This window comes from Pseudochaenichthys georgianus, chromosome 22 (genome assembly GCF_902827115.2).
Source record: "Pseudochaenichthys georgianus chromosome 22, fPseGeo1.2, whole genome shotgun sequence".
Taxonomy (NCBI): domain Eukaryota; kingdom Metazoa; phylum Chordata; class Actinopteri; order Perciformes; family Channichthyidae; genus Pseudochaenichthys; species Pseudochaenichthys georgianus.
The window spans coordinates 34,356,182-34,374,918 of NC_047524.1; the positions used below are offsets into that span (position 1 = coordinate 34,356,182).

General features: G+C 43.4%; 1 protein-coding gene and 1 pseudogene across 1 annotated transcript in view; one reads left to right on the forward strand and one right to left on the reverse strand.

Moving 5' to 3' along the window:
* Positions 1-3,512, reverse strand: part of setd3 (SET domain containing 3, actin histidine methyltransferase) — a 33,591-nt gene extending 30,079 nt beyond the window's left edge. Inside the window, exon 1 of the mRNA XM_034111516.2 lies at positions 3,446-3,512. The gene's annotated coding sequence lies outside the window, so the exon portion shown is untranslated. The remainder of the gene's footprint in view (positions 1-3,445) is intronic.
* On the forward strand, positions 1,998-17,249 carry LOC117467485 (cyclin-K-like; annotated as a pseudogene).
* The last annotated feature ends 1,488 nt before the right edge of the window (positions 17,250-18,737 follow it).

The window sequence follows — 18,737 nt, forward strand, 5'->3', positions numbered from 1 at the left end:
CATGTGATGTTGTACACTGAGCACACTGGGATTAGCACTCATTTATTGACGCTGAATAACGTTTATCAGGGAATGTTTAAATAACCACAGACACCAGAATATACGTAAGTGCTAGTTTTTTTGCGAGTCCAAGTACCGGTTCCCGACGTTCCGGTTTTAACCGGACTTGAACCGAAACTTTTTACAAGTCCAGTACCGGTTCGGCTTGCCGGTACGCAGCACTAGGCCTGCGTGTTCATTCTACTCGTGGACTGGCTACATCCTGGGCTTTGTTCAAGGGTGTTTCCATCCAAGACATTTGTGCAGCAGCGAGCTGGTCCTCGCCGCTCACTTTTGTCCGCTTTTACAGGCTAGATGTCTCTGCTTCAAGTGTGGCCCACGCAGTGCTGGGTCCCGTATGGAGACAGGGTTCTACCTGGTTGTTTTGGTGATTTTCGAGATAAGCATGTTTAGCAATACGGGAGTTTCAATATCCCATAGTGAGACATCGAACGGAGTGTTATGAATGAGAACTATAGGTTACTTACGTAACCCCAGTTTTAAGAGTAACATGAAGTGAGATGTCTCACCAGACGGCCCTTCTTGCTAAGGCGAAGCGAGAAGAGGTGCTTATTTTGAAAGACGCTGCGTCATAGCGCAAGCTACTTATAGGGTGGGTGGATTCCCTGACGTTGACGTGAAGATCACCAGCCAATCAGGATTGGCGTAATGAGATTGATGCTTCTGTTTGCATACGCGTTGAGGCGCATCCCATAGTGAGACATCTCACTTCATGTTACTCCTAGACCTAGGGTTACGTAGGTAAACTATAGTTTATAGTTATAGTCTTTTCTGAAATGCTGTAGTGCTTTCTGAAATGCTGTAGTGCTTTCTGAAATGCTGTAGTGCTTTCTGAAATGCTGTAGAGTTTTCTGAAATGCTGAAGAGTTTTCTGAAATGCTGAAGAGTTTCTGAAATGCTGTGGTGTCTTGCACTTCAGGGCCACTGTAATTATCATTTATATTTATCCGCAACAATGGATATCAGGAAGTGGTTCATGAACAAAAAGAGCTCACAAAAGGAAGATGGCAACTCAGCCCCAGATGCAGGCACATTAGAAGAAATCAGTTACGTTACCAACAAGCTAGCAAGCCAGCCAGGGACAAGGGAGGCTGGCAATCAATTATATTTTGAAGAGAAATTGACTCTCAAGCCCTCTCTCACAAACTCCTGCTCTGTGCGCAAGCAGACCGCTGCACACGTTCTCTCCCTCGCTTAACCTCTCTCTTTCTCTCTCTCCTCGCTGATAATAAGACCGTCAACAGCATGGCAACCTAAAACCCCTCTCTTTCCGTAACAACAATTCACGAGCGCCTCCCCCACACCCGTTGACAAATCACGAGCGTCTAACTACTTCTGATTGATTCTGATAAAACAACAGTAAACAGTGAAAAAGCGTTTAGGCCCCTGAATATAATTATTGCGCCGATTTAGACTCCTTAGCACTAGAGTTCACTCACTACTACCGCATGGCTGTTAACTGCAAATCATTCACTCTACATTAGCATATTATTACCTTATTGTATTCCTATTGTTATGGTGAGCAAATAAACACAAAGGCTGGCCACAAAGATTGTCCAATCTTTTGGTCCCTGAACAGGACTGTCACCAACATCACACAGATCATTCTGACAGTAACAGCATACAAGGCATGTGACCTAATGTAATGGCTGGATCAATAACCAATATCAGGTGGATGTTGGTTTAGTGTACTCAAATAGTTCTGTTACATTTTGGTAGTATTGCTTGCTGCTCTATTTGGCACAAATAATACAAAAACTGATATTTTTGCTAGCAAGTGTACTCAGCTCTGGGATACTACATCAAGTGCGTCTAATATCATCACCTTTGACCTTTTAAACAACACATAATGACCCTTTTTCTTTATTTAAACCAGATAAGTCATTCTTCAACTGTTGAACATAAAGTAGGCTACAGCAAGAAGGAACAGTGTGCTGATGAGGTCGGACCCAGGAACAGCCTACTGCCAGCACAGTGTTCTCATACGGGGTGATGGGGATGTAAATATTGATAGGTACTGATTATTTTAGGAAGGTATATTGTTAAATGTGTTGGTATTTTGTATTAACAGCGTGTTTCTTGACGGACACACACAGTATTGGTCGGTCAGGTAGGGCAGCAGGTGAAGCCAGGACTGATGCAGATCCTTTTGGAGGGCTTGATAACCCACTCCCCTCCCCAATAGTTGAATTGGAACGGCACTTTATGTGGCAGACCCTCCACACATACGTGGAGTGGAAGTGTGGAGGGTTAGGGTGCAAGAGGCAGTTTGGCTGGCTGTTTCTTTGTAAGACACTTGAACAGAAAGAAAATGCAATAGCAAATAGTAATTTGATTTGGTGACAGTAAAATAATCTAAGTGTATTTCACTCTGAGAAGCTGATTCAGATTGAGAACAAAGATTGCCGGACATAAAACTAAAGAGCTAAAGGGGCTAAAAAGCTCCACTTCCACCTCTAAGATTACACTTAAATATTCAAACTATAGCTAATATGAAAATGTTGATACATGCAGCTTTACCTATTTTTATGCAAAATGAATTCCGTCTGAGTAAAAGCTGGACAACCCAAACGGTGGCAGTATGGAGTAATTAAAGATAACAATGTTAGTACTATTTTGTATTAGTTATCAGGAAAATCCGCAATGAGGCAATACGTTTTTAGAAGACAGCCATGGATATATTGCAAAACCATCTTTATTTGTTTCTGAAAACTGTAAAATCATCTAAGCAAATACAAATAATGTCTTTAGACTGTTTTGTTATTGTCGTGTGTTCCACTACAAGACTCAGCGAGACAAAAGAGCTACATATTGATAGACTTGCGGGACAAACAGCAGCACAGCTCTCAGACCTCCTCCATGACACCGTTACAGCTCTCCAGGGCAAGCCTCACATAGCTAACTTCACATGTCAGCAAACTAAAAACTTAAGCAAAGTAACGCCTTTTGTCAGGCCTTCATTTCGGACGTAGCATAGGTAATGGATTACCATGGTTTATCCTCTAATTTAGAGTTAGGTTTACTAACGTTACAAGTTAGCACCTCGGGTCATTTATAGCTTTTCTACTAGGCCAACAGCTAGCATTAGCATTGAGGAATCACGCCCATCCGAGCAGAGCCGCAATTGGAGCGCAGAGCGAGGCGGGTACCGTACGCTGGCTGTCTGAAGCAGGCTAGCTGTTAGCTGCTCAGCTGTCAAGTGATACAAGGATCAGCCTGAGTTTTAGAAGGGGCTAATCTACTGGATTGGCTGGCTAGTTAGCCATGTCTGCTCAAATACAACTGCTTCCATACAATATGCACGCGTCATTACAGAATAACACTCAACACCAAGTCTGGACTATACTTAACCAAACCAAAAGCTATTTCTAAAATTAAGTCATACCTTTTTTTAAGTGACAGCAGTAGTTCCTCTGTTCCTGCAATGAACCCAACCTTGACTATATCGCGCGTGTGATTGGAGTAGTGTAAACTACGCCCACATCCACGTCAGAGCATTCTGGCATTCTCATTGGTTGTATGGTAAGTAATGTAAGGAAGCAACTCGCGGAACATGGCATTGACTGGTTGAAATGCTGATCTGATGTAAATGTTTTGCTATTTCCCTCTCCCTGCGCATTATACAATTGGACGAATACTTTTAGACTGATTAAAATGACCATAAATGGTCATGTTTGAGCTTCGATGATTGGTTGAAAGACGTGTCAATCACTAATCTTTCTCAGTGTATTCCGCTGGTCTTTGTTTGGATGGATTGGTTCGCTTGCATCAGAACTAAACCCACAAAGGAATAAGGTCGGATATTCAACTTTTTATACAACAATGGGATTTCTCTGGTGGACATTTCACACGTGTTTACTACTGTCATTATTGTGTAAAGGCAGCAGCCATTAGGTTCAACACAGTGGGTCGTGTTATGAGTAAAAGGTTCGGTACTTCCATTGCCGTACAGTGGATGTGTTATCAGCAGCTTCTATCATATGTCGTCCGCCAACTGGCCATAGTTGTGGCTAGCTAGGTTAGATGCTGTTTTTTCTCACACAATTACAAGAAGAATATTCAATCCGAGCCTGAAGTCCTGCAGTGAGCGGGACCGAAAGGATCTGTCCACCCTGGACCTCTTCACGCCCCTGTTATTTTGGGACAGGAATGACCCGGACACCCTGGAACACATCAAACCATGCTGGTACTGGGACAAGAAGGACTTAGCCCACACCCCGTCCCAGTCCGACGGGCTGGACCCTGCCACTGAGGCCCGGTACCGCAGAGAGGGTGCTCGCTACATCTTTGATGTGGGCACACGGCTCGGACTGTATCCTTATGTGGCAAATATAGTTAAAGTAGGAGAACCTAGCACCTACTAGTAAATAGACAAATACGAGTTGTTTAAATCATACCATCAGCTGTATACTATTACTCAGGATGTCACATGCATTTCATTGGGTGGTTCAGGCCCGGCTCCAGGATGAAATGACTGAGGGGGCTGTTAACAAATCAGAGGGGGCCATTTTTTTTTCACAACAACGAAAAATACTGGCAATTTAATTAATTGACAGACCGAGCTTTTTTCCGTCTCACTGCTCTACAATCTCTTTGCTTCTTTATTTTTATTCTGGATTTACCCCTCTCATTCCGTTCTTTTCCTCTGATCTTTAATAATAGATAGTAGATAGTTGATATATAGATGGCTGCACTTTGGTTAACAGACTAACATTGATTTCCTCAATTTATAAATGGATAGGCTCTGTAATTATACCATAACCTTTTCTCCTCTATCCCTTAACTCGTCTTCCAATACAGATTTACTTACCTCTAGGCAGGTCAGGATTAAAGAAACATTAATCTGGTTGATTTTTTATTTCCAGGATTGAATGTTCAAATCAAGGCCTAAAACCTGGCATTTCATAAGAAAGTGACTAATATATAAACCAAATGTAATATTGGATCAAATACTACACCAAATGGACAGACACAGATTAAAAATAAAAATAAAGTCCCCTGGTTTGTCTCGAGAGTCTAACTGCCATGAGAAAAAAATCAAATCAATGTTCCAAAATCCGTCACTAGATGTCGCTCATTGTACCAATATGGTTGATATAATACATAACATATTATTCTAGTAAAAGGGCTCGCTTTGTCAACAACCTGATCCATACAGGCATCCCTAAATAATAACAAGTAACCATCATGTGTGATGCTATCTGTAGTTGTCTGTCTTATTTTTTTGTTGATGTCATATTGTTTTCACAGTGCTGTGAAAATGAATTTCCCCCTGGGGACAAATCAATGTTCCAAAATCCGTCACTAAATGTCGCTCATTGTACCAATACGGTTTATATAATACAGATTACCACAACAGTGCTGTGGAAATGAATTCCCCCCTGGGGACAATAAATCTAATCTAAACTAATTTAATATTCAATCCCACACTTAGCGATTGAGAACGTAAATTCGTAATTTACCTCGTTTAAAGCACTTTTGTTGTAATACTATGGATTTAGTTGACACTACTAGCCGAGTTTCTTTTGTCCAATATTTCGCGGGCAGGTACATTGAATTAGAAGAAGAAGTTACAAGAACTAAAGAAAGTGAAGACATTTACATTTCTGGGAATATGGTTGGACGAGAGAGTCACATGGAGTACTCTCATTGATAAAGTAGTAGATAAATGTAAAAAGGTTTTAAATGTTATGAGGTGCTAAGTGGGGGGCTGATAAAGCTGCTTTGAGGAATGTATACACAGCCTTAATTAGATCAGTCATAGAATACGGACTAATAGTGTATGGTTCAGCTGCATACTCTTCTCTTCAAAAATTAGATGGAGTCCGGCACAAGCACTAAGGATATGCTGTGGGGCAGTCAGATTTACACCAGTGTCGGCTAGAGATGTCCCGATCCGAACACGTGATCGGGGATCGGAGCCGATCACGTGATTTTAAAAAGATCGGGGATCGGGAGAAAAAAATCGGGGATCGGGATTTTTTTTTTTTTTTTTTTTTATAAATTTTTTATTTTTTTATTTAATGTTACAAAACAAAAATGACCATGTTCACGTCTTAAAGTCATCCCGAGGACTTCGTTTTGGTTTAAAATTACACAACATCATGTATGTGTTGCTTTCTTTGGGCTTGTTTTCAGACCTGGTTGCTTATTCCTCTCAAAGCTGGCAACAGAGTGGGCGCAGTGTCTAATAGTAGCAGTAAGCTAACGAGAGGCTACGTTCAGCTGGTGACTCGGGAGTCGGGACAGAGAAAATTTCAGGAGTTTGGAAGTATTATAAAATTGAAAGCGAAGGCAGTGTAACAGCCAGATGCAATGTTTGCAAGGCAGAGGTTCCGCGTGGTGGAAAGAACAGAGCTACGTTCAACACGACCAATCTAATACGCTACCTGAGAAACAAACACCAACAACAACACGGCGAGTACACAGCGGCCACTCGGGTAACGGCACTGAAACAACCGACACTTTCAGAGACTTTTAAAAGGAAAGAGAAACTGCCCCAGAACAGTGAAAAGGCCAACACAATAACAGCCAAGATAGCTGAATTCATCGCGTTGGATGACCAGCCGTTATCTGTTACCTTTTTTTTCTCTTAATGCATTGCATAAAGATCGGATCGGGAAAAATCGGTATCGGCAGATTGTCAAAATCAAATGATCGGAATCGGATCGGGAGCAAAAAAAGGTGATCGGGACATCCCTAGTGTCGGCACTTCAGTAGAAGTCGGAGAAATACCAATTATTTATTTTAAGGAGAAAACAGTTAATTGTTCATTACTGGGCAAATCTACAGGGCCATACATATACTCACCCTACTAAACAAACTGTAAAAACAAGTTGGGAAAGTAACAAAATTAAAAAAGAAATGTTTGTGTTTGTGTTTCAGAATTATGTAAGGAATTCAAAGTTAAAGAATGGAATATTAGTCTGACGGTGTTGTTATCAGCTGTTCCACCATGGTTGCTACCTCAACCTATAGTAGATTTATCCTTATTGAAACGGTTACATTAAATGAAAAGTAAAATCAATGTGCAGGCTTACGTGAACACTGTTCTACATGAACAATATGGGCAGTTTATACAAATATTTACTGATGGATCCAAAAATCCAGAAAATGGTCAAACTAGTTGTGCATTTTATGTTCCTGAATTAAAGGTCAAAGTGGGAAAGCGTGCGAGTGATCACATGGCAGTGTATACAGTAGAAATGATGGCTATCTCTCTAGCACTTCAGTGGGTAGAGGAAATACAGCCAATGTGAGTGGTCATTTGCTCTGACTCCAGCGCAGCTCTGGAGAGTATAAACAACTTCTCTTCAGAATGTCGTCATGTTTAGGTTAGTTCATTTGGGAATTGTTGTTCAATTTGTGTGGGTTCCAGCGCATGTGGGTATTAGAGGGAATGAAGCAGTGGATCAACTGGCAAAATGTGGTTTGAAAGCAAACCAGATTTATATAATGGTACCCATCAGTAGAGCAGAAGTCAAATCTGTTACAAAAGTTGTTATCAAGCAACAATGGCAAAAGTTATGGGACAGTAACACTAAAGGAAGACATTTATACCAGATACAAAGGGAAGTAGGAACGGGAAGCACCTGGGGGAGTAGTAGAAGAGAACAGAACATTAACAGCAGGATAACATTGGGTCACTCTGGGTTAAATTCAACAATGCATCTGATTGGAAAACATCTAAATGGCAATTGTGATGGTTGCCAATAACACATCAACACAATACATCATGTATTTTTTAGCTGCCCGGATTATAACAGACAAATACTCATTCTGAAAACTGCACTAACAACATAACATCAAGGACATGGATTTCAAGTCAACTGAACAAAAATATAAACGCAACACTTTTGTTTTTGCTCCCATTTTTCATGAGATGAACTCAAAGATCTAAAACATTTTCTATATACACAAAATAACCATTTATCTCATATTGTTCACAAATCTGAAAAAATCTGTGATAGTGAGCACCTCTCCTTTGCCGAGATAATCCATCCCACCTCACAGGTGTGGCATACCAAGATGCTGATTAGACAGCATGATTATTGCACAGGTGTGCCTTAGGCTGGCCACAATAAAAGGCCACTCTGAAACGTGCAGTTTTTCTTTATTGGGGGGGTCCGAAAACCAGGCAGTATCTGGTGTGAGTGGTAGGGTTAGGGGTAGGGTTAGGGTTAGGGTAATGTTATGAATCGAGTGGCCCATGGTGGTGGTGGGGTTATGGCAGGCGTATGTAATGGACGACGAACACAGGCCACTCGATTCACAACATTACCCTAACCCTACCCCTACCCCTCACACCAGATACTGCCTGGTTTTCGGACCCCCCCAATAAAGAAAAAATGCACGTTTCAGAGTGACCTTTTATTGTGGCCAGCCTAAGGCACACCTGTGCAATAATCATGCTGTCTAATCAGCATCTTGATATGCCACACCTGTGAGGTGGGATGGATTATCTCGGCAAAGGAGAAGTGCTCACTATCACAGATTTTTTTCAGATTTTTTAACAATATTTGAGAGAAATGGTTATTTTGTGTATATAGAAAATGTTTTAGATCTTTGAGTTCATCTCATAAAAAATGGGAGCAAAAACAAAAGTGTTGCGTTTATATTTTTGTTCAGTGTACGAAAGTAAATCAAGAAATGAAGTAAACAAGCTGATCTTCAAGTTCCTAAAAAACACTGGTCTGAGGACGAGCATTCAATATAAACATTTAATAAATCAACAGTAGGTGGCGATATATGCTCCAAGTGGAAGCGATTCGCCATTAAAGAAAAAAGAAGTAGTAGAAGAAGAAATACGCTAACGCTACAAACAGGCACAACACTGTTACTCTGTTTTTACTGACATATAACATTTGATTTCACCTTGCTCTATTTTTTTTAACGCACGTTCAAAAACGGGAACATTTTCGGGAGTTTCAACCGGGTACCGGCCACGGAAAACGGGGACGTTTTGGTCACCCACCCGACCATGTTTACAGCTAAGCACACACGCTAACATTAAGACTACAAGCTCACTTGGGGTTAAGGCTTTTTTACACGTTGCTTGACTGCCTGCCCACATATCTTATTTAAACATAGTAACGTGTATTGGGGAAAATAATTATTTAAAGTTATTTAATAATTGTGACATTTATTGTACTTTTTTGATGAATGAATGATGCTCAAAGTGAGGGGGCAAAGAATACAACTGAGGGGGCAATGCCCCCTTTTGGTTCTTGATACTGGCTTGCATTGTGCTTACAGTTTGTGGCTTTCAATACACACACTCTACGGCCCGTCCACACAGCGGCGTGCGTTGAAGCTTGCCGGTGGGCGTGTCTGAAACTCGACCAACAACCAATCACATTTTTGATTGGCTAGAGCTTATACTGGCATAGGATTCGATTGGCTGACGCTTCTGCCGAGGCTTCAAAAGTTGAACATTGCTCAACTTTTGCAGCGAGCCACGCCAGCAAAGCTCCGAGTCGCTTCCCACAATGCAGTTCGGCAAAAAGTGACGTCACCCATTCAAAGTGAATGGTGAAGCTTTCAACGCACGCCACTGTGTGGACGGGCATTAGTCCTGCATTCAAAATGTTACTCAAGAAAAGTAGAAAAGTATTATCATCAAAATATAGTGAAAGTAGCGACAGTAAAAGTAGTCGTTGTTTGATTGGTCCATTTCAGAATAATATATATGATATGTTTTATAATGATTGATCATGAAAGTGTTCTCAAAGCTGGTGACGGTGCAGCTAGTCTGAAGTACTTTGTAGACTGCAGGGTAGCTGGTGAAGGTGCAGCTAGTCTGAAGTACTTTGTAGACTGCAGGGTAGCTGGTGAAGGTGCAGCTAGTCTGAAGTACTTTGTAGACTGCAGGGTAGCTGGTGAAGGTGCAGCTAGTCTGAAGTACTTTGTAGACTGCAGGGTAGCTGGTGGAGGTGCAGCTAGTCTGAAGTACTTTGTAGACTGCAGGGTAGCTGGTGAAGGTGCAGCTAGTCTGAAGTACTTTGTAGACTGCAGGGTAGCTGGTGGATTTACTCCAGGTGGAACTACAGTCTGATTCAACACTTGGTTATATTTCACATCATTCATCCACATCTGTGAAGTAACTAAAGGTATTAAATACATGTAGTGGAGTAGAAGTACACCATGTACCTCTGAATTGTAGTGGAGTAGAAGAACCACATAGCAAAACATTTAAATTCTCAGGTAAAGTACAAGTATCTCAAAATTGTACTTAAGTACAGTACTTGAGTAAATGTACTCGGTTACTTTACACCACTGATGTAGGGTGGGGGGCTCTGTTAAACACCCGTCCACAAGTGAACCTCCCTTCTTCACTGACTGATAAATAACAACTGTTGAAACTCCTCCGTCAGACTTCTTAACCTCTACGGTTACAGGCACTATGACACACTGGCTACTGGGATTGTTTACTTCCACCACTTCTACATGTTCCACTCCTTCAAGCAGTTTCCTACTGTAGATATGTAAGTATGGAATTCCTGGTGAGTGTATGGTGAAATATCTCCATATTCATGTTCTTAAGTCTTCCATAGCTCATATTTTGTACATGTGTTGTGCTTGGTTCCTAACCTGGTGCACGTGCCTGCAGGTGACAGGAGGATGCTGTCTTTTCCTGGCAGGCAAAGTGGAGGAAACTCCAAAGAAGTGCAAAGACATCATCAAGACCGCTCGCAGCCTGCTAAATGCCATCCAGTTTGCACAGTTTGGAGATGATCCCAAGGTCTGTCCAAGTAAACACTTTTATTAGCAGTCTTTTCTCTAAAAGTGCTGACAAATAACCTGCTATGAGTTTTATTCATTTTTCTGGGCTCTATTTTTCTCAAGCCTTTCAACTTAGAGGTGGACAGTATTTTGTTAGTCAAATTGGACAAATCTTAAATGAGTACATCCATCCATCAGTGTCTTATGGCGCGTTTCCACTGCAGCGGGTCGCTCGCTTTAAGCGTGCCGAGCCGTGCGGGGCCCGTTTTTGGTTGCGTTTCCACTTGGCCTAGTTTTGTCCCGGGGCTACTTTTTCACCTTTTTTCTGGCCCGACTAAATCGTGGTTCTAGGGCCAGGAACAACCAGGCTGAGTCGGGCTGAGCATGCTAAACTAGAGAGAATTGCTGGCAAGGGGGCTACAACTACAACAAGATGAACATATTTGACCGTGATTTAATTGTAATACACGTTTCTAAATGATGCCGAAGTAACAACATACTGATACCGGTTAGTAAAAACCATGAATTAATGCTTTGACAAGTCTGCAGACCGACGGCAGGCGAACAACCCTTTTTAAAATGCGTGCTTTCTAAATGGAGCTTGGCTAAGCTAACGTTATATATGCTCCGACGTCCACACTCACAACAACGGCCTACAGACATAAATAAAGCAGCGACTGTATTCGCCATGACACAGGCAGTCTGTGGTTTGTACTTGTTTAACTTTTGTCTAGTTTCTGAACAGATATGAGGAGCTGTGAGCTCTGAGTGCTAAGAGCTAACGGCTGATGTTGTTTTTTGGGGCGCTCATTGAAGATGACGTCACGGCTCCGCCTACACTGCGTTACTATAGTAACTACCCCAGTTCCTAAACTGTAATGGAAGCGCAGCATTAAAGTGAGCCGGGCCTAACAAGGCCTAACCAAACCGAGCGAGGCCGAGCGAGGCCTGCAGTGGAAACGCGCCATTAATGTCTTAGGCCCAAACCACTCCCTCGACCCTCCCCCTCCGTGACGGAGTGAACTCCGTCTGTAGCCACACTCGCAGCTCAACGAGGCTCCTCCTGTCAGATGCAGGGAGTAAACACAGCAGCAAGCTTTGGGACGGCCTCCCCTCTCTCCGGCAGAAACAGGAAGTGCCGTAACTGTATGTAACAACGGTTTCAAATCAGCATCTCTTAGACCAAAAATGTAAATGAATAACTAAAATAAAAGTCCAACACTTTTCCCCTGGGCACACCTGGTTCTTCAAAAATAAATCAAGAGAAAAAATAAATGTTGAGGGCTGGCAGTGTAGCACTTCACATGAGAGGTAGCGTCAGGTCACACAGGTAGAGGCAGGCGGTACCTGCAGCTACATGACGGCGACAGTATAACCTGCGTGGGTGTATCGTAGTTAATAAGGGGAAACCATGACAAATAGTATTTGGCACAAAAAATGATTTAGAAAAAAGTGAGCTTCTGTGTTTACTTTTCTGTGTGCTATACACCTCGTTGATTTCCTCTCAGCCTGTATCTACTTCCTCATGTTCACAGCCAACAGTAATGATACAATAAAACTCCAAACATCTTTCATTGTGTCACATTTTTGTAAAGCTCTTCTAGTTTTAAACCTGATGTTTATAAGCTTCTTAGTTTTTGCAACAGTCTGTAAATATACACAACTTTATAATAAAATCCACACATTTACCTTTGTCTAGACTAAACACAGTTTTGATCCTAAGTTAAAACATATGAGGTCATCATGAGGTCGTTAACATCGCAGTTTATCAGTGGATGTTTGCTGGAACTACTTGTACACAGCTTGTTTCCTGAGGACACACACAGCGTGACTCCGGTCAGGTAGAGACCGGTCTCAAGTCAGCACCGCTGCAGACTCGCTGTTTGAGGGCTCGATAGCCTACTCCCCCTCCACACTCGTTGCTTTGGAACAGCACTTAATATGGCGGACCCTCCGCGCGAACGGAGGGGTAGTGTGTAGGGGGCGGTTTGGGATTGGGCCTGAGTGTCTTAATGTTACTGTCCATGGTGCTGGAAACGTTTTGTTGGCGCAACTAGCTCATGTACACTAACTGTGTGCAGCCTTGGTCTATGTGGAACAAGGATACACGTACACAACAAGACATGACCAATTTATTTAAGTAACATTAAAACAAAAAGTATTTTCTTGCATGAGGTTTCCTTCTTGGTTCTATTATTTGAGGATCATTTATAAACATGAATTAACGAGAGTTAATATAGTGAATCTATAATCTGTAACATGGTGTCAGATTCCAGTCAGTACAGTTACATTATATTAGCCCCCTCTTTCTACCCCAATGTCAACAATGTGTGGAAAACAACCAAACACATTTGAGCACAAGAGTGGTTTTGTGAACCAGCAGTCTGAAGTTCAGAGTGGACCTCTCCTGCTATATTTGAAACTTTGTTGAGAATGTGGCCGTGTAATCAGCGGGATAATGTGCACATTGCATAATGTGCCTTCATGCCGATCTAGATCCCAGCAGCTTCTACTGGAGCCAGTCCCCAACTCCGGGGACTTCCGGCCGGGGACTTCAGGCGGCAGTATACGCCGTGAAGTGGTCTGCGGCCTGCCAGTAAACCCAAAGCAGAAGAAGAAGAAGTGACGTCAGCGGCTTCATTTGCCGAATCCTCCCCCAGGGACTTATTCCGGTGTGAACGCGATCGGCTCTTAGTTCCATGGGGGAACTAAGTGCTGGGAACTAAGTGCTGGGAACTAAGTACGGCAAAGTGCTTGGTGTGAACGTGGCTAATGAGTTTGATATTATTGGACGTGCAGTGCGTTGGGGAACCAGGCACCCCTGTCTGCATGTCAAGCTTTCACACTACAGACCTGTTCTTCCTCATTCTACGTTTGGCTGACAACCTGCAGAACTCTTCTTATCCTTTGAGTGCTGGATAGCTATTTCTTATAAAGTGTTTCACCATTGTCTTAAGGAAGAATCATGTTCTAACAGGAGGAGGTGATGGTGTTGGAGCGCATTCTGCTGCAGACCATCACGTTCGACCTGCAGGTGGAGCACCCCTACCGGTTCCTGCCAAGCAGCTGAAAGGTACGTTAAGGTATGTTTCCCTTTGCCTCTTTAGGGGTTTTCCCCAAAGACAAATATATTGAGAAGCGTTGTTGGACCAGACATTGAAATGAGAACTTGACTAGTGTGTGGTTAGAAACAGCCAGTCACTGAGGAAGTGCCTGATGGCGTGTCCGGTGGGGCTGGGGGTGAGAAGCTGATGTTGATACTTCCTGTGTTGTCCAGGGGACAAACACGAGGTGCAGAGGCTGGTGCAGATGGCCTGGACCTTTGTGACGACAGGTGAGCCCACAGGCGGGACTTAAGGGAATAAGGAATCATAGGTTGACAAAGGTAAAGATATTTGTTTCAATATGTATTATATAATTACTGTTTCAAGGGTATGGAAGCAGGCCAACATGATTAACACAATTATGTTTAATCAATATTGAACTCACAATTATTTATCATGTTTATTCATTTATTTTAGCATCATAGAGTTGTTTTGCATTTTAACATCTTAATAAAAGAGCGCTGCCACTTCCATGTTGTGCTATATTGCAATATGCCATACTGTATATTGCAATATACAAACATCTATATTCTATAGACTACAATTTAAAGTTAAATGCATACATCTGGTGCAAGAACCAAAGTAGGAGGCCAGATAAACATAAAACACTTAATTTAACCAAAGCAATCTACAATGCGTGCAGTTAACCATCAGGACACAGTCATTGTGTTCTTCACCTGAAACACGACCTGTAGTGTTCTGCTTCTAATGCCTTCACTTAAAGGGGACAAGGTGCTCACACACACAATGTTGTACTCTAGTAAACAATGTAAATACGAAAACAATGGTTCTATAGATTTGATGATCCATTACAAATGGATTCATTCTGCAGCTGTGAAAAAGCCTGGACACTTAGCTGGACACTTAGCTGGACACTTAGCACCTCTAAGGGTCAGGTAGCAGTAAGACCCCTAACCTTGAATCCATCCTAACTAGCTCCGCTCCTTTCTGATGACTTAAAAGAGGGGCCTCTGCCTCCTTCCTCCGTCACATTGCCATGCTCTGATTAAGAGAGCGCATGTTTGTAAGATACAGTGCGGGGCCTCAGCCAATCAACGTGCTGCTCACAGCTCTACAATGAATTACAATTTGTAACCATTTTAATTGAAAGCAGAAATAGAAAATCAATATGTGACTGTCAATGATGTTATTATGGTGGCCCGCCATAAATCAGTCAATACGAGGCAGTCATGAGTACTCTTCGTGCGGCCCCCAGCCTGTGCACCACGGTGGCCCTGCAGTGGGAGCCGCAGATCATCGCCGTGGCCGTTATGTATCTGGCTGGACGCCTCTCTAAGTTGGACATCCAGGACTGGACCTCCAAGCCGTTGTCCCGGCGCTGGTGGGAGCAGTTTGTCCACGATGTGCCTGTTGAGGTGCTCGAAGGTGAGGGGAACTATCACACTATCCACAGTACATCAAACATAGATATTAATAACTGACCTCTCGTGCTGTCCTCCATCACAAAGACATCTGCCACCAGATCCTGGACCTGTATTCTCAGGCCAAGCAGAAGATTCCTGATGGAGGGATAGGGACAGCTGGAACCCCCCCCAGCTGTCCCTCCTATCCCCCCCTGCCCCACCGCAGGCCAAGAAGGCCTCCCCTCAGACCAGCCCAGGTGAGCGTGTGTTACATCTCATGTTATGCCCAACATGTTCTTCTGACTCAGACTGAGACTGTACTTTTGTATTTTAGCCCTCGCCAAAAGATGATGGCAAGCCCAGCAGTGAGTACAGACCCAGAGCTGCATCTGTTTTCATTTTACATTGTTTTTCTTTATCGGCACCTTTTGTTTTCCAGAGCTGTCAAATCTAGAACCTCCTCCACCTCCGCCCCCCCCCCCCCCTCCAGTCTGCATAAACCCAGGTCAGTGTCTTCTGCTCTTATCCTCCTTTGACACCATTAGTTTTAAAACTGGAATAAGAGGTTCACACAGTATTAACATTGTGCACCCATGTTCCTGTTTATTCTTCCTCAGTATTCCTCCAGGTGACGCCCGTTGAGATCAATGGTCTCTTGCTCAGGAGACCTGCTCGTGGTAATACAGGGGGTCCTTTGTGTTCTGGGGACAGTGAAACGGCCTCACCGTGTGTTGAGAGCATGTCATGGACTATAACAAACAGTGTATCTTACTCCAGCCGGCTCCTCTAACTTGCCGACCCACCTTTAAGCCATGTGTACTTATTGGTCTTCATTTTGTAATTTCGATACTGTGATTTTCTTCCAGTTTGTATTGCTTGCCTTCCTCACTGCTCTGCCACCTTGCTGTAACGCTGTACATGTTCCCGGTGTGGATTCATTAAGGAATTCTGGTTTTGATTCTGATAATAACTGAAGTTGTATCTTGTTATTTGTGATTCCGCTCCGTCTCCTCTCTGGTTGTTGTTCCACAGCCACCCTGTATTACTTGCATTGTGCGAACAAAGGTCATCCTCCACGCGTTGGACAGACCTTTTTGATGTATTGACATTCACTTCATCTCTTTTCTCTTTTACAGACCATAAACCCCCTTCCTCCTATCCACCAGCCTCAGATATCTCATCCAGACCCCCCCCCCACCTTTACTCCATTGCCCACCACCACCACATCCTCCTCCCATGGACCTCCCCACCTCCAGCTCCCTGCTGTCCAGTGAAGGCTGTCAGAAGCTCCAGTCCATGATGAGGACAGAGGCCTCCTGTTACACCACTGCCCCCCCGGCCTGTGGTCCACCACTGGGCTTCCACCACTTCCACCACCCCCTTCCACACCCCCCCACTCTCAGCCTATAGCTACCTGCTGGCTCCTCCTCCCTCAGTCATTGGCACCTATTTTAAATAGTGGGTACCTCCCCCCACCAACAACTGCTGGACCCAATCAGCTGCCTCCTGGGATGCCCCCAGTCAGTGGGCTGAGTCGGGGTACCTGGATGAGATGTAAAGGCAGCTAGTGATATGAATGCTCTGTGTTAAAGGAGACATGGAGGATTGTAAAATACATGTGTTGCTTTAGCTCTCTTTTTTACACATGATGTCATTACATTCTGTCATGTTTTAATGTAGACAGTTTATACATCTGTTTTATCTTCTAAAATGTCTATAATCGCCTGGTGTCCTATTTAGGGTTGGCTACCGAGAACCGGTTCCGAACCGGAACCGGTTCCAACATTTCGATTCCAACGGCATTTGCTAGAGATGGCAAATCCGGATCATTTTATGGACTCGGAGTCTTCTGAGTCAATCATTGAAGAGATCCGGATCATACGAGTCATTTGAGTCATTTGAGTCATATGAGTCAGCATGACCAAGACCGTAAAAATCCTACCGGTGAAACCGAAAAGTTGTTGCATTTAACCAGCATATTAAACTAACGTTACATTAACCTCCGCTACACAGTGTCTTTTGCTTTAATAAAACATGTGTGTGTGTGTGCATTTTAAAAAATAAGTGTTTTGCATTATATGTATATAGTTATTTTAATATGTTCCTGTACTTAAGCTAATTTTGCACAATTGTGTTTTCATTTAATAATAATAATAATAATTGTATAATTACATTTTATATATTCTAACTGTTTTGCAATTTTCTATCATTTGTTTCTTTTTGTGTGCCATGTTCAAAATAAACGAGTTTCCAAGTAAGATCCTTATTGGAAATGCAGATATTATTACAGGAGACTGTTGCACAACATGACCATTTTGTTAGAAGTCTACACTGAAACTTAATTTAGAGCCGGAAAAATCGCGGGATCCGTGAATCCAGGTCAATGATCGAGAGAGACCAGTAGCCTACGAGGACTCAGAGCCGTAACATATAGCAGGCAGCAGATCCAGAGATCCAGCAGACTCGTCCCCATGCACGAATCTACAGCAGACTCAGCCCCTCCTCCGGCTCGCACGGCTCCCGCGAGTCCCACGGCTCCCTCGACGAGTCGCAGCAGACTCAGAGATTTGCGGACTCACGGCTCACTCACGGCTCCCGCGAGTCCAACGACTCACGGGACTCTCGCGGGAGCCGGAGGAGGGGCTGAATTTGCTGTTGATTCGTGCATGGCGACGAGTCTGCTGGATCTCTGGATACAACAACGTTGTAATGTGATTGTACACGTTATAAAGAGAGTAAAGAGTGACGCAATTTATAGTTTTAATTGTTACGTCACATCAGGTGTAGGACTCAAAGGACTCGGGTTAATCGAGAGGGAGACTCGTCACGACCGGCTCATTACTAGGATCCGGGTTAATGATCCGGATGAATCATGACTCGCCCATCTCTAGTTGTACCTACACTTCCTACAGCGTAACCTGAGACCAGGGCCGACCCGTTGCACTGGCGTTCGCCTCGGGCGCCAGATCTGGGGAGGCGCTGCGCTGACAGCTCTGCGAGGGAAAACAAATGTTTTGACCGTTGGTGCTCATCCTAATTTTTGGCCTTGATGTAACAACATTCATAATTAAGTAAATGTAACACCCTTTTCATCCCGGTTACACGTTTCATTCGCCCTGTACGATGGGCGCTGCAAGTGATGAAAGTGGGGGATGTTGGCTTATCTGGCGCCCGCAGCTCACAGCCAAAGTGCGAGTGAGCGAGGGAGAGAGTGAGGGAGAAAGGGAGGGCGATGTTGTTATTAGCATCTGGTGCTAGCTGCGCTAACGGAAGAAGAAGATGTTTCTACAATGATGTGGAGGGAGAGTCCTCTCCAGTCAGACTGAGGCTGATAACTTCAGCTCAGTGAGGTAAAGGACTCTGAGGGTTTAGATAGTTCACTTTAGTCTAAGTTATCTCAGTGGGTCTCAAACGGTTTGATCACAATTTATGTAAACACATATTTCCAAGGCACTCCTTTATAATGATTGGGATAAAACAGGTTTGA